Source organism: Myxocyprinus asiaticus, chromosome 43 (assembly GCF_019703515.2).
Source record: "Myxocyprinus asiaticus isolate MX2 ecotype Aquarium Trade chromosome 43, UBuf_Myxa_2, whole genome shotgun sequence".
NCBI lineage: Eukaryota > Metazoa > Chordata > Actinopteri > Cypriniformes > Catostomidae > Myxocyprinus > Myxocyprinus asiaticus.
Genome location: NC_059386.1, coordinates 2,586,781 through 2,599,810, shown reverse-complemented (window position 1 = coordinate 2,599,810; position 13,030 = coordinate 2,586,781). Strand labels below are relative to the sequence as shown.

The following is a 13,030-nucleotide window of genomic DNA, read 5'->3' as shown; positions in this document are numbered from 1 at the left end:
GTCAAAAAGGGGGCCTGGGTAGCTCAGCGAGTATTGATGCTGACTACCACCCCTGGAGTCACGAGTTCAAATCCAGGGCATGCTGAGTGACTCCAGCCAGGTCTCCTAAGCAACCAAATTGGCCCGGTTGCTAGGGAGGGTAGAGTCACATGGGGTAACCTCCTCGTGGTCGCTATAATGTGTGGTTCTCACTCTCTGTGGGGCGCGTGGCGAGTTGTGCATGGATGCCGCGGAGAACGGCGTGATGCCTCCACACGTGCTACGTCTCCGCGGTAACGTACTCAATAAGACATGTGATGAGATGCATGGATTGACGGTCTCGGACGCAGAGGCAACTGAGATTCGTCCTCCGCCACCCGGAATGAGGCAAGTCACTATGCCACCACGAGGACTTGGAGCACATAGGGAATTGGGCAGGAAAAACAAAAAACAAAAAAACATATGGTCAAAACAGCATACAGTTCAGAAAGTTCTGGATTAGAATACAAGTATTGGTTCACTCACAAACCTGATATATATATATATATAAAAAGAGAGAGAGAGAGAGAAAGACCCGAGAAAATTTTGGAAAACTAGATGCTCATAAAAAAACAAAACAGGTCCAAACACAATGTGACACGATCACGGATCAGTAGATATAGGTTCACAGATAAAATAATCTTAGAGAAAATGCAAAGCTACCACAGTTCATTTCTTGTAATGCTGGGGCAGTCTCTGGTAACACAGCAGACCAATTAAAGCTGTTGTCGACTGCATCGATGCGACGGGCAGTTACATTTCTGAAGAAGCGCACGCAAGGCTAAGCCGTAACTGAACCCGTAGGTTTGACGCAGAGGTATAAATTGGCCTAAATCACACTGTCAGAATATTTCAATTAATAAAAATTAATTTTTCCACAAATGTTACTGTTGTTAATATAATTTACATCTGCATCCCAACCTCAAAATCAATGCTATCCTATCAAATGTGCATCTCAATGCACAAAATATGCAATATTATTGGTAATTGCACGGGTGCTACCTAGGACTGGGCGATATGACATACAGCTCTGGAAAAAATTTAGAGACCACTGCAAAATTATCAGTTTCTCTGGATTCACTATTTATAGAAATGTGTTTGAGTAAAATGAACATGTTTGTTTTATTTTATAAACTACTGACAACATTTCTCCCAAATTCCAAATAAAAATATTGTCATTTAGAGCATTTATTTGCAGAAAATGGCAACTGGTAAAAATAACAAAAAAGATGCAGTGTTTTCAGACCTCGAATAATGAAAAGAAAACAAGTTTAGATTCATTTTTAAACAACACCATTCTAATGTTTTAACTTAGGAGTTCAGAAATCAATATTTGGTTGAATAACCCTGATTTTCAATCACATCTTTTATCCGTCTTGGCATGCTCTCTAGCAGTCTTTCACAATGCTGTTGGGTGACTCCTGGCACAAAAATTCAAGCAGCTAAGCTTTATTTGATGGCTTGTGGCCATCCATTTCCTCTTGATCACATTCCAGAGGTTTTCAGTGGGGTTCAGGTCTGGAGATTGGGCTGCCCATGACAGGGTCTTGATCCAGTGGTCCTCCATCCACACCTTGATTGACCTGGCTGTGTGGCATGGAGCATTGTCCTGCTGGAAAAACCAATCCTCAGAGTTGGGGAACATTGTCAGAGTAGTAGGAAGAGAGTTTTCTTCCAGGATAACCTTGAATGTGGCTTGATTCATACGTCCTACACAAAGACAAATCCGCCCGATTCCAGCGTTATTAAAGAACCCTCAGATCATCACCAATGCTTGAATGTTTGCACTATGAGTGGCAAAGTCAAAAGACTGGTGGAAAGTGTGCCAAGACGCATGAAAGCTGTGATTGAAAATCATGGTTATTCCAACAAATATTGATTTCTGAACTCTTCCTAAGATAAACATTAGTACTGTGTTGTTTAAAAATTTATATGAACTTATTTTCTTTGCATTATTTGAGGTCTGAAAACACTGCATTGTTTCTGTTATTTTGACCAGTTGTCATTTTCTGCAAATAAATGCTCTAAATGACAATTTTTTTTGTGACATTTGGAGACATGTTGTCAGTACTTTATAGAATAAAACAAAAATGTTCATTTTACTCAAACACATACCTGTTAATAGTAAATCCAGAAAAACTGAATTTTGCAGTGGTCTCTTAATTTTTTCCAGAGCTATATATCATCGCCACAATATAAAGTGTCAATCGATAGAGATTTTGCTATACTGAGTATATCGCAATATGTCAATTTCCATGTGCATGGCGTGGGCTTATCTATCAGTGGGCAGGGCTTCACTTGAGACTGAGAGAATTTAAGAAACATAGGTTTTTCTGGCATTTAATTTTCTTAATTAAATGGCCGCCTAAGCAAATTAAATGCCATTCAAAAGTGCTAAATATGCTAAAAGCAATCTGTTTTATCACTTAAATTGTTTTGCAAAAAGTGTTTATATTTATTTGATATGAATTTTCTGAAAAAAGTTATTTACTTTGTTGCATTGCTTTGAGAAGATCTTGAGTTTGAGGAAAGTTTATAATAATAATATTGGTTAGAAAAGCCCAGCCATCCCCCACTCTGGTCTTCACTTTTCACACACACCAACACCTCCTGGAACCCACTTCCTCCTCCATCCTACTACTCAATCTGCACTTATGATCTGTGAGGAGGATGTGTGCGGGGTCATTTGGAAACAAAAGTCTAGGAAAGCTTAAGGCCCAGACGGTGTTTCACCTGCCTGTCTGGAAGTCTGCACTGACCAACTGGCCCCCATCTTCACACAGATCTTCAATAGATCACTGGAACAGTGTGAAGTTCACTGCTGCTTCAAACGCTCCACCATCATTCCGGTCCCCAAACAAACAAAAATCACAGGACTTAATGACTACAGTCGTTTGAGAGACTGGTTTTGGCCTACCTGAAATACTTCACTAGACCGCTGTTGGACCCTCTTCAGTTTGTTTACCGAGCAAACAGGTCTGTGGATGATGCGGTCAATATGGGACTGCATTATATCCTGCAACACCTCGACAGACCTGGGACTTATGCGAGGATCCTATTTGTGGACTTCAGTTCAGCCTTCAATACCATCATGCCTGATCTTCTCTCAACCAACCTGACCCAGCTCTCCATGACTACCCCAATCTGTCAATGGATCACCAGCTTTCTGACAGATAGTGAGACTGGGATAAACTCACATCCGGGACCCTCACTGTTAGCACTGGTGCTCCTTAGGGAAGTGTTCTCTCTCCACTGTCAAGCTCCTGAAGTTTGCAGATGACACCACTGTCATCTGCCTCATCCGCGATGGTGACGAGTTAGCATACAGACAGGAGGTTGAACAGCTGGCTGTCCTGAACAGCACTGTGGCAGCAGTAGAGTCATTCAGGTTCCTGGGGTCTACGATCTCTCAGGTCCTGAAGTGGGACACCCACATAAACTCCATTTTGAAGAAGGCTCAGCAGAACTGACACAGTTCTACTCAGCTGTCATTGAGTCTGTCCTATGTACATCTATAACTGTCTGGTTTGTTTCAGCCACCAAATCAGACAGAAGGAAACTACAACGGACAGTCAGGACTGCTGAGAGGATTATTGGTGCCCCCCTGCTCACCCTCCAAGACCTGTGCATCTCCAGGTCTGAGGAAAAGTGCAGGTAATCATTCTGGACCCCACACACCCCGCCCACTCCCTCTTTGAACTGCTGTCCTCTGGCCGGCGCTACAGAACACTGAGTGCCAGGACATCCAGGCACTAGAACAGTTTTTACCCTCAGGCCATTTTCCACATGAACAATTTAACTGCCTCAGGACTCCCCCATAGTGCAATAATGTAAATACATATCTCATGTACATATGTAAATTCACATATTTAACTCAATAACTGTACATACCCCTACCTTGCACCTACATTACCACTTACACGTACATACGCCATTCTGTTATATGCAGTGTTGGGGAGTAACGGAATACATGTAATGGGATTACAAATACAAACTATAAGTAACTGTATTCCACTACAGTTACAATTTAAATCACTGGTAATTAGAATACAGTTACATTCAAAAAGTATTTTGATTACTGAAGAGAGATTACTTTGCATTTTATTGTCATTTGTTTCATTTAATATTTAGTCCTTTCAGATGGAAAACATTTATACATATAAATGATGCGATCCAAAGTGCATTTGAACAGCAGTGAAACACTTTGATGTTACATTCATACGAGCAGACAGAGAAGTTTGGAGCAGAAGAAAATGCTGTTAAAATGCTATTTCTAGCCATTTTACATGCACGTTACCAGGCACGATCATATATTTTTATCAAGAAAATTCATGTTGGATAATTTCTTTTTTTCTAGTAATACCTTTGATATTAGGGCAAAAATCGTATTCTTGATAATTTTTGTATTGTTTTCCTGTAAAAATATAAAAAAAATCCTTAAAACATGATCAATTAGTTTGATCTTGTTTTAGAAACAACATTGCATAAGATATTTAGGTTTTTCAGAGAATGTATTTTTAACGTGTATTTTGTCTTACTGTACTGTAGAGTTTCTATAGTCAAAACAAGTGAAAAAATCTACCAATGCTGAAGAAGTAATCCAAAGTATTTAGAATAAATTACTGACCTTGAGTTATCTAATGGAATATGTTACAAATTACATTTTACAGCATGTATTTCGTAATCTGTAGTGGAATACATTTCAAAAGTAACCCTCCCAACCCTGGTGATGTGTCCTATTACTTGTATGTCTATTTATACTCTTACCTTGTTTTATATTCTGTCTCTCACTGTAATGTTCTGTGCACTTATTTCTCCTATCACCAAAACAAATTCCTTGTGTACGTGTGAACACTTGGAAATAAAGCTCATTCTGATTCTGATTCTAGAACTCTCACCAGGGGTGATGGTCAGACTCAAAGGAATGAGCGTTACACTGAGTTTAGTTTATTCTGGACGTACGGTGTTTCCTGCTCAAAACCAATGAATGAATCTTATGAGCTGGTACTTTCAATGAATTTCTCCAAACAACTGGCCAATTCCCGAGTTATTGGTTTGAATCAGTCTGACAAATCCTTCACTGAATGAACTCGAACTCAGCAGCTGAATTATGTCTGATTCACTTACTAAACCACAAGTCTTTGCTCTCTGTCATGCCAAAATGAACAAGAACTGTTTTGTGTACAAAATCTGTTTGTCAGTCATTACAATTGTTCAAATGATAAAGTCAGCATGACTTTACTTTAACCAACTTTACTTCTGTATTGTGATTATTTCCAAGTAAAACAGCTTATCAAACAAGTAAAAAAATGTAGGGTGGGGACTTGAGTTTTTCCATCGGCTGTTGATTGGATTGTGAAAAGTAGGCATTGCATACCGGGGTGGAGGCAGATCTGAATGCGAGTTTGCAGTCGACATAGACACAAACACACCCCTTCCACCATGTAGCTTGTGCCAGAGCCAGTTACTGGGAAATTGAGCAGCAATCTCAACACACTGATAATAGCACATCGCGGTTATGGAAGGATGTAGCCATTGAGAAATGAGCGAGTAAAAGATCACAATATTTCAACGTTTTGAATCACAATACACTAAATATAAAGGGAAAAAACACTTACTCGTGCTGTACATCCCAAGATATCTGCATTTATAAATATGAATAAACTCCATAGGCATCCAAGTCACGTTGTATTCAGTAGTGATCACCTCAGCAATTCAAGTGTAAAATGTCCCGAAACAACCGTGAATTTGCCATTATTCCTCCTCCTTTGAAATGTAATTTCAAGCCAGATGGCCTGTAACCAAGGACGTTTGTGGTAAGGAACGGGAGCTTTGGGGGGAAACAGATGAAAATACACCTTTTCATATCTGCATTACCTGCTTTGACATCACGTTTGTGTACAAGACTTTTAAAGGGCAGGGTTAAAACTGACTACCACTTGCATACGTCAGCAGAGAAGAATCAGTATGACATTTTTATTAAAGATTACGAGGTTAATTTTTTTTTTTTTTTTTATAAAACAGCAAATATCCATGGATGAATCCTTCACAATAAGACAAGTAACATGCATTAATAAAATAAATATCAATTTTTATTTCATGCCGAATTTAAGATAGACAATTCTTGTAATAAATGGTTCTATAATTTGAATACATGACTATGTACTCTCACCGGACATTTATTGGGTACACCTGTACACCTACTTATTCATGCGATTATCTAATCAGCCAATTGTGTGGCAGCAGTGTAATGTATAAAATCACGCAGATATAGGTCAGGAGCTTCAGATAATGTTCACATCAACCATCAGTATGGGAAAAAAATTTGATGTCAGTGATTTAGACCGTGGCATGATTGTTGGTGCCAGACGGGCTGGTTTGAGTATTTCTGTAACTGCTGATCTCCTGGAATTTTCATGCACAACAGTCTCTAGTGTGTAAAGAGAATGGTGTGAAAAACAAAAACCATCCATCAAACAGCAGTTCTGTGGGCAAAAGCAGCTTGTTAATGATACAGGTCAGAGGAGAATGGGCAGACTGGTCCAAGCTGACAGTAACCCAAATAACCACACGTTACAACAGTTCTATGCAGAAAAGCATTTCTGAACATACAACATGTCGAACATTGAGGCGGATGGGCTACAGAAGCAGAAGACCCCTCCGGGTACCACTACTGTCAGCTTAGAACAGGAAACGGAGGCTGCAGTGGGCACAGGCTCACCAAAACTGGACAGTAGATGATTGGAAAAACATCGCCTGGTCTGACAAATCTGGATTTCTGCTGAGGTACACAAATGGTAGGCCTACTGCAGCCTCAGTTTTCTGTTTTTGGCTGACAGAAGTGGAACCCAATATGGTCTTCTGCTGTTGTAGTCCATCCACCTCAAGGTTCGACATGTTGTGCATTCTGAGATGCTATTTTGCTCACTACAATTGTACAGAGGGGTTATCCAAGTTACCGTAGCATTTCTGTCAGCTCAAACCAGTCTGGCCATTCTCTGTTGACCTCTCTCATCAACAAGGCATTTTCCTCCACAGAACTGCTGCTCACTGGTTGTTTTTTGTTTTTCACACCATTCTCTATACACTCTAGAGACAGCTGCGAGTTGTAAAATTTCAGGAGATCAGCAGTTACAGAAATACTCAAACCAGCCTGTCTGGCACCAACAATCACACCATGGTCTAAATCACTGGGATCACATTTTTTCCCCATTCTGATGGTTGATGTGAACATTATCTGAAGCTCCTAACCTATATCTGCATGATTTTATAAATTACACTGCTGCCACACGATTGGCTGATTAGATAACCGCATGTATAAGTAGATGTACAGCTGACCTAATAAAGTGAGTGTGTATGAATGTATGTATGTGTATATATATATATATATATATATATATATATATATACACACACACACACACACACACACACACACACACAGTTGAAGTCAGAAGTTTACATACAATTAGGTTGATTAAAACTAATTTTTTTAACCACTCCACAGATTTCATATTAGCAAACTATAGTTTTGGCAAGTCGTTTAGAACATCTACTTCGTGCATGACGAGTAATTTGTCCAACAATTGTTTACAGACAGATTGTTTCACTTTTAATTGACTATATCACAATTCCAGTGGGACAGAAGTTTACTGTAAGGGGGTTCAGTGGAAAGGAGGAGGCGAGAACCGGCTTGACAACTTAAATAATAATTTAATAAACAACTTAAACAAAACACACAACTATAAACACACAGTACAGCTGTCTGTAATTCTCTCTCTCTCTCGAACTGTCGTCCCCGGCCTCCTTTATCCCTCACGCGACCCATCAGGCTGATTGGGGACCGGGTGTGTCTCATTCCAGCCCGGCCCCGCCCTCCTCGGCTCTACATTTACATACAATAAGTTAACTGCCTTTAAGCAGCTTGAAAAAAAATCCAGAAAAGTATTTCAATCCTTCAGGCAATTAGCCAAAAAGCTTCTGATAGGCTAACTGCCTATTTGGAGGTGTACATGTGGATGTAATTTAAGGCCTACCTTCAAACTCAGTGCCTCTTTAATTGACATCATGTGAAAATCAAAAGAAATCAGCCAAGACCTCTGAAAAACAAACTGGGGAGCTCAACAAGTCTGGTTCATCCTTGGGAGCAATTTACAAAAGCCTGAAGGTACCACGTTTATCTGTACAAACAATAGCACGCAAGTATGAACACCATGGGACCACGCAGCCATTATACCACTCAGGAAGGAGACGCCTTCTGTCTCCTAGAGATCAACATAGTTTGGTGCAAAAAGTGCAAATCAATCCCAGAACAACAGCAAAGGACCTTGTGAAGATGCTGGAGGAAACAGATAGACAAATATCTATATCCACAGTAAAACAAGTCCTATATCAACATAACCTGAAAGGCTGCTCAGCAAGGTAGAAGCAAATGCTCCAAAACTGCATAAAATAGCCAAACTACAGTTTGCAAGTGCACATGGGGACAAAGATCTTTTTGGCCGTAATGACCATCATTATGTTTGGAGGAAAAAGGGTGAGGCTTGCAAGCTGAAGAACACCATCCCAACTGTGAAGAATGGGGGTGGCAGCATCAGGTTGTGGGGTGCTTTGCTGCAGGAGGGAGTGGTGCACTTCACAAAATAGATGGCATCATGAGGAAGGAATATTATGTGGATATATCAAAGCAACATCTCAAGACATCAGCCAGGAAGTTAAAGCTTGGTCACAAATTGGTCTTCTAAATGGACAATGACCCCAAGCATACCTCAGAAATTGTAGCAAAATGGCTTAAGGACAACAAAGTCAAGGTATTGGAGTGGCCATCACAAAGCCCTAACCTCAATCTGATAGAAAATTTGTGGGCAGAACTGAAGAAGCGTGCGAGCAAGGAGGCCTACAAACCTGACACAGTTACTCCAGTTCCGTCTGGAGGATTGGGCCAAAATTCCAGCAAATTATTGTGAGAAACTTGTGGAAGGCTACACGAAACATTTGATCCAAGATAAACAATATAAAGGCAATGCTACCACATACTAACAAACTGCATGTAAACTTCTGACCCACTGGAATTGTGATATAGTCAATTAAAAGTTAAACAATCTGTCTGTAAACAATTTTTGGAAAAATTACTCATGTCATGCACAAAGTAGATGTCCTAAACGACTTGCCAAAACTATAGTTTGCTAATATCAAATCTGTGGAGTCGTTAAAAATGAGTTTTAATGACTTCAACCTAAGTGTATGTAAACTTCTGACTTCAACTGTATTTATATTTAAGCAATATCACATGAGCAAAAGTGCAATATGGCCCTATATTAGCACTGCAGTGATATAAATGCATTTTTGCATGGAACTACTTTCTTACGCAACGGATCAGAATCTGCTGTTGCTGGTTCAAACCAAATGATGTGTCCAAGCCTCTCAAAACATCACTTCAGAACTACTTGTATCACAGCTTGGGCTGTTTCTAACGTTATTGGAGAAACAAGTGTGTGTGTGCGCGAGTGAGTGTGTGTGAGAGAGAGACAGAGATATGGAGCGTGTGTGATCACCTGTTGATGATGCTGTAGTCTGTTAGTCAGCTTTCTGAAGATAATGTCATTTTGGTCAAATTCATCCTATTTTCTCAGTGGAAAAATAGCCGTCCAAGCGAGGGTATTCCTCCCTGTTTTGGGGTAGATGGTGCGCAAAAGTCTTTCACTATAGAAACCACAGTGTCCTCCGCCATTTTTCCTCTCCAATGTGGAAAGTCCAGTAAGAGATAAGGGCCTTGAGTTTGTGTAATTAATCAGTCTGTTGTGTCTCTCAGCTGTGATAAGCCTTAATGCTTATCATAATACTTAATAGTTTAAAGCTGTTTAAAGCTATTTCCTAACTTTAGTAGTGTAGTAGTAATACGAGCGATCACGGAGTGTTGTTGAATATAAACACTGAGTGATGCTGACTCACTTCACAACTGGCTCATATTACACACAATTTTATTTTTCCTCCACCTGCTGGCTAAATATGTAATGTCACAAAATTAAATGTATAGAGAGAGATAGCTCTTAACACATCTGCACTGCTCTTACACATTAGTTTAGAACAGCACGAATACAAGCGGAGTGATACACAGTGAAGCATCCGAGTGCTGATGGTGTGAGACCATCAGTACTCATGGAATGTCTCTCGTCCAATCAGATTCGAGGACTGGAACTAACTTTTTTTTGTGTGTGTGTACACACACACACACACCCCGATCAGCCATAACATTAAAACCATCTGCCTAATATTGTGTAGGTCCCCCTTGTGCCACCAAAACAGCGCCAACTCACATCACAGAATAGCATTCTGAGATGCTATTCTCATCACAATTGTACTGAGCGGTTATCTGAGTTACCATAGACTTTGTCAGTTTGAATCAGTCTGGCCATTCTCTGAATAACCTCTCTCATCAACAAGGTGTTTCCATCTGCAGAACTGCCGCTCACTGGATGTTTTTTGTTTTTGGCACTATTCTGAGTAAATCCTAAAGACTGTTGTGTGTGTAAATCCCAGGAGATAAGCAGTTACAGAAATACTAAAACCAGACCGTCTTCATTTATGATAACATTTTGCCAAAAACCGTGCCGATAACGGCAATCTCCCATTCATTCCTACGGGAAGTTCTGCAAAACCTCTCAGAGCGAGCAGCGGTAACCAACGGGTGCGGAGCTTAATGAAGGGTACATTTTCAATCAATTTACTGTGTGATTTAACAATTTATTGTACAAAAAAAATCTGATAATATAATTTACAATGTCACTCTTCATTACAGACCATGTGAGAATATTATCTATTCCATTTATGAGAATATTTAGACAAAAACCATGCCGGTTCCTATGGGAAGTTGATGAACACAACATCAACAAAGAAAGTCTCATTGGACCAAAGAAATGGAGGAAAAATTAGTGGAACATTGGCAGGAGCACCAGTGCCTATTTGATGTTTCCTCTGAATTGTACCACAACCAGGTGGAGAAAGAGAAGAGTTGAAGAGAAATTGCCAATTCTCTTGGACAGTCAGGTAAGCAAATAGGTAGATTTTTTCAGTAGGAGGTACTTTTTCATAATATAACCAATAAAATATATGATGCCTTTAGGCGATTAAAAAGATCCACGTCATATTCTGAAATGCATAACAAAGGATCATGCATTTGTTTTCGTATCACTTCTTGCGTGTACGTTCTTGTGAAACGTACTTTGGAGTCCAGGCAGAGTCGTCGGGGATTCGTCAATAGTGAAATGTTTTGTAATGTGTTCACCCCTGTCACCGATTCCTCGTGTAATTTGAAAACCATACGACTTCCATGACAACACAGACAGTTGTGTAATATGAACGGTACCACAATCCGACGTTTTTGAAAGTCGTGTAGGAGGCATTAGAGAAGGGTCAATTCCTCCGTGTGATGTTGATCGCAGAGGCCTCTGGGACCCAGGCCTACACAGCTGCGGACCTTCCTGCGCCCTGCGGCAGCGCCTTGCTCGGCTTGACATCGCATCACTGTCGGGGTATCTTTATGTTCGGGACCGTTAACGACCGTCACTGTTACGTTAATATGTCCTTAAAATTAAACTTAACATTCTTTCTTTGGCACCATGCTTAGATCTTTCGCCCCACTAGTCGTGCTGGGTTGGCGCTACATTTAAAATGTATCTTTCATCAGTGTGTTTTGTATTAGCAGGACATACTTCTTAGCGCAGCATGCTACAATTAAGAGAGAAGCATGTGTTAGCTGTTTGGCTACCGGTCGGCTAAACAAAGTCACTCTACTGGAGCATAATATAGACACAGTCGTGTATATATAAATAATATACAAAGGTTCGAAGCTTATTTACAGTGGATCCATCATGTTTTGTTTACATTCTGTGTTGAATAATCTCGCTCATGTGATTTAGCCTGTTAGTTCGAGTGCTAAGCTAAACGAGCAGCCTCAGTCAAAGTTTGATTATAAAGGAATATTCTGCTTTGAATTCAACTGGAGGGGGAGGGGGTTCAAGATCTTAAAACTAACGTCTGTGATAATGAACTCATGGGCTTTGTCTGGCCACCGAAGGTGCAGACTGAATTTCAGGCGTTTTTAGTGTAATAACCTCCGATCATAACGCTGTTGAATCCCGCACTGCGCCCCCGCAGATCCGCCGCTTAACTAGTTTTATTATTAACCATCAAACCCCCCAAATACACACATATCATGAATGTTATACGCACTTTTACTGATGAATACCCCAAACCAGGACTGATTCGTGATTCACAGCCTAATCCCACCAGGTTCCAAACATAACTGCAGTCATATTAAAGAGTGTTACCTGTCTGCCCGTGCACTGCTGCGGACTCTATTTCTGGTGAGAGCCGCTAACGCTCAAGAGTTCCACAAAACTCTTTTTAGTTTATTCTGAGACAAGAGTTCCTGAGCTTTCTTCCTCCGCGGTCAAGGGTGCCTTATGTTTAGTTGCGAAACAGTTTCTCTTATTCCATGTACTGGGGGAAAGGATGGGATAGCATGCATATTTCAGCTGTATATCCTACACCATCCGGCCTCCGCCATGACGCACTCGACCACACTGAGCAAGCAGAGAGAGAGAGAGAAACCCAGGGATGTGACGTCACCCGCAGCAGCTCTCCCGCGAAACAGCAGACTTCATTGCCGGCAGACTTCGAGCATTTCTGGTTAGTATCTGTGCAATTGCTCAAGGTGCTTTTTAAAAAAACACCAACTCTAGCGTGCAAGCAAATGTGAGTGAAAATTACTGCGTGTGAAAGTGGAAAATTATTTGGCCGCACCAGATGTCTGACACCTGTCAAAGCTTATGAACTTATACCATCAGAATCAAAACTCCCAATGCATCTAACCTTAAATACAAATTATGTTTTAAACTGCGGGAAAAAAAAAACCCAGACAAACTAAAATTGTGGACGACTGACATATGCAAGTCTGGTAAAACAGTGAAGTATCAATTTTACTTGCTGTCACTAAGCTGGCGAAAAAAGA

General features: G+C 40.4%; 1 protein-coding gene across 4 annotated transcripts in view; it reads right to left on the bottom strand.

Annotated features, from left to right (window-relative positions):
• LOC127433271 (chromodomain-helicase-DNA-binding protein 1-like) overlaps positions 1–12,616 on the bottom strand; it is a 294,229-nt gene extending 281,613 nt beyond the window's left edge. For 3 of the 4 annotated variants that reach the window (XM_051684997.1, XM_051684994.1, XM_051684996.1), the window contains exon 1: positions 12,348–12,616. The gene's annotated coding sequence lies outside the window, so the exon portion shown is untranslated. The remainder of the gene's footprint in view (positions 1–12,347) is intronic. The other variant, XM_051684992.1, reaches the window with a different exon arrangement.
• Between the last annotated feature and the right edge of the window lie 414 nt (positions 12,617–13,030).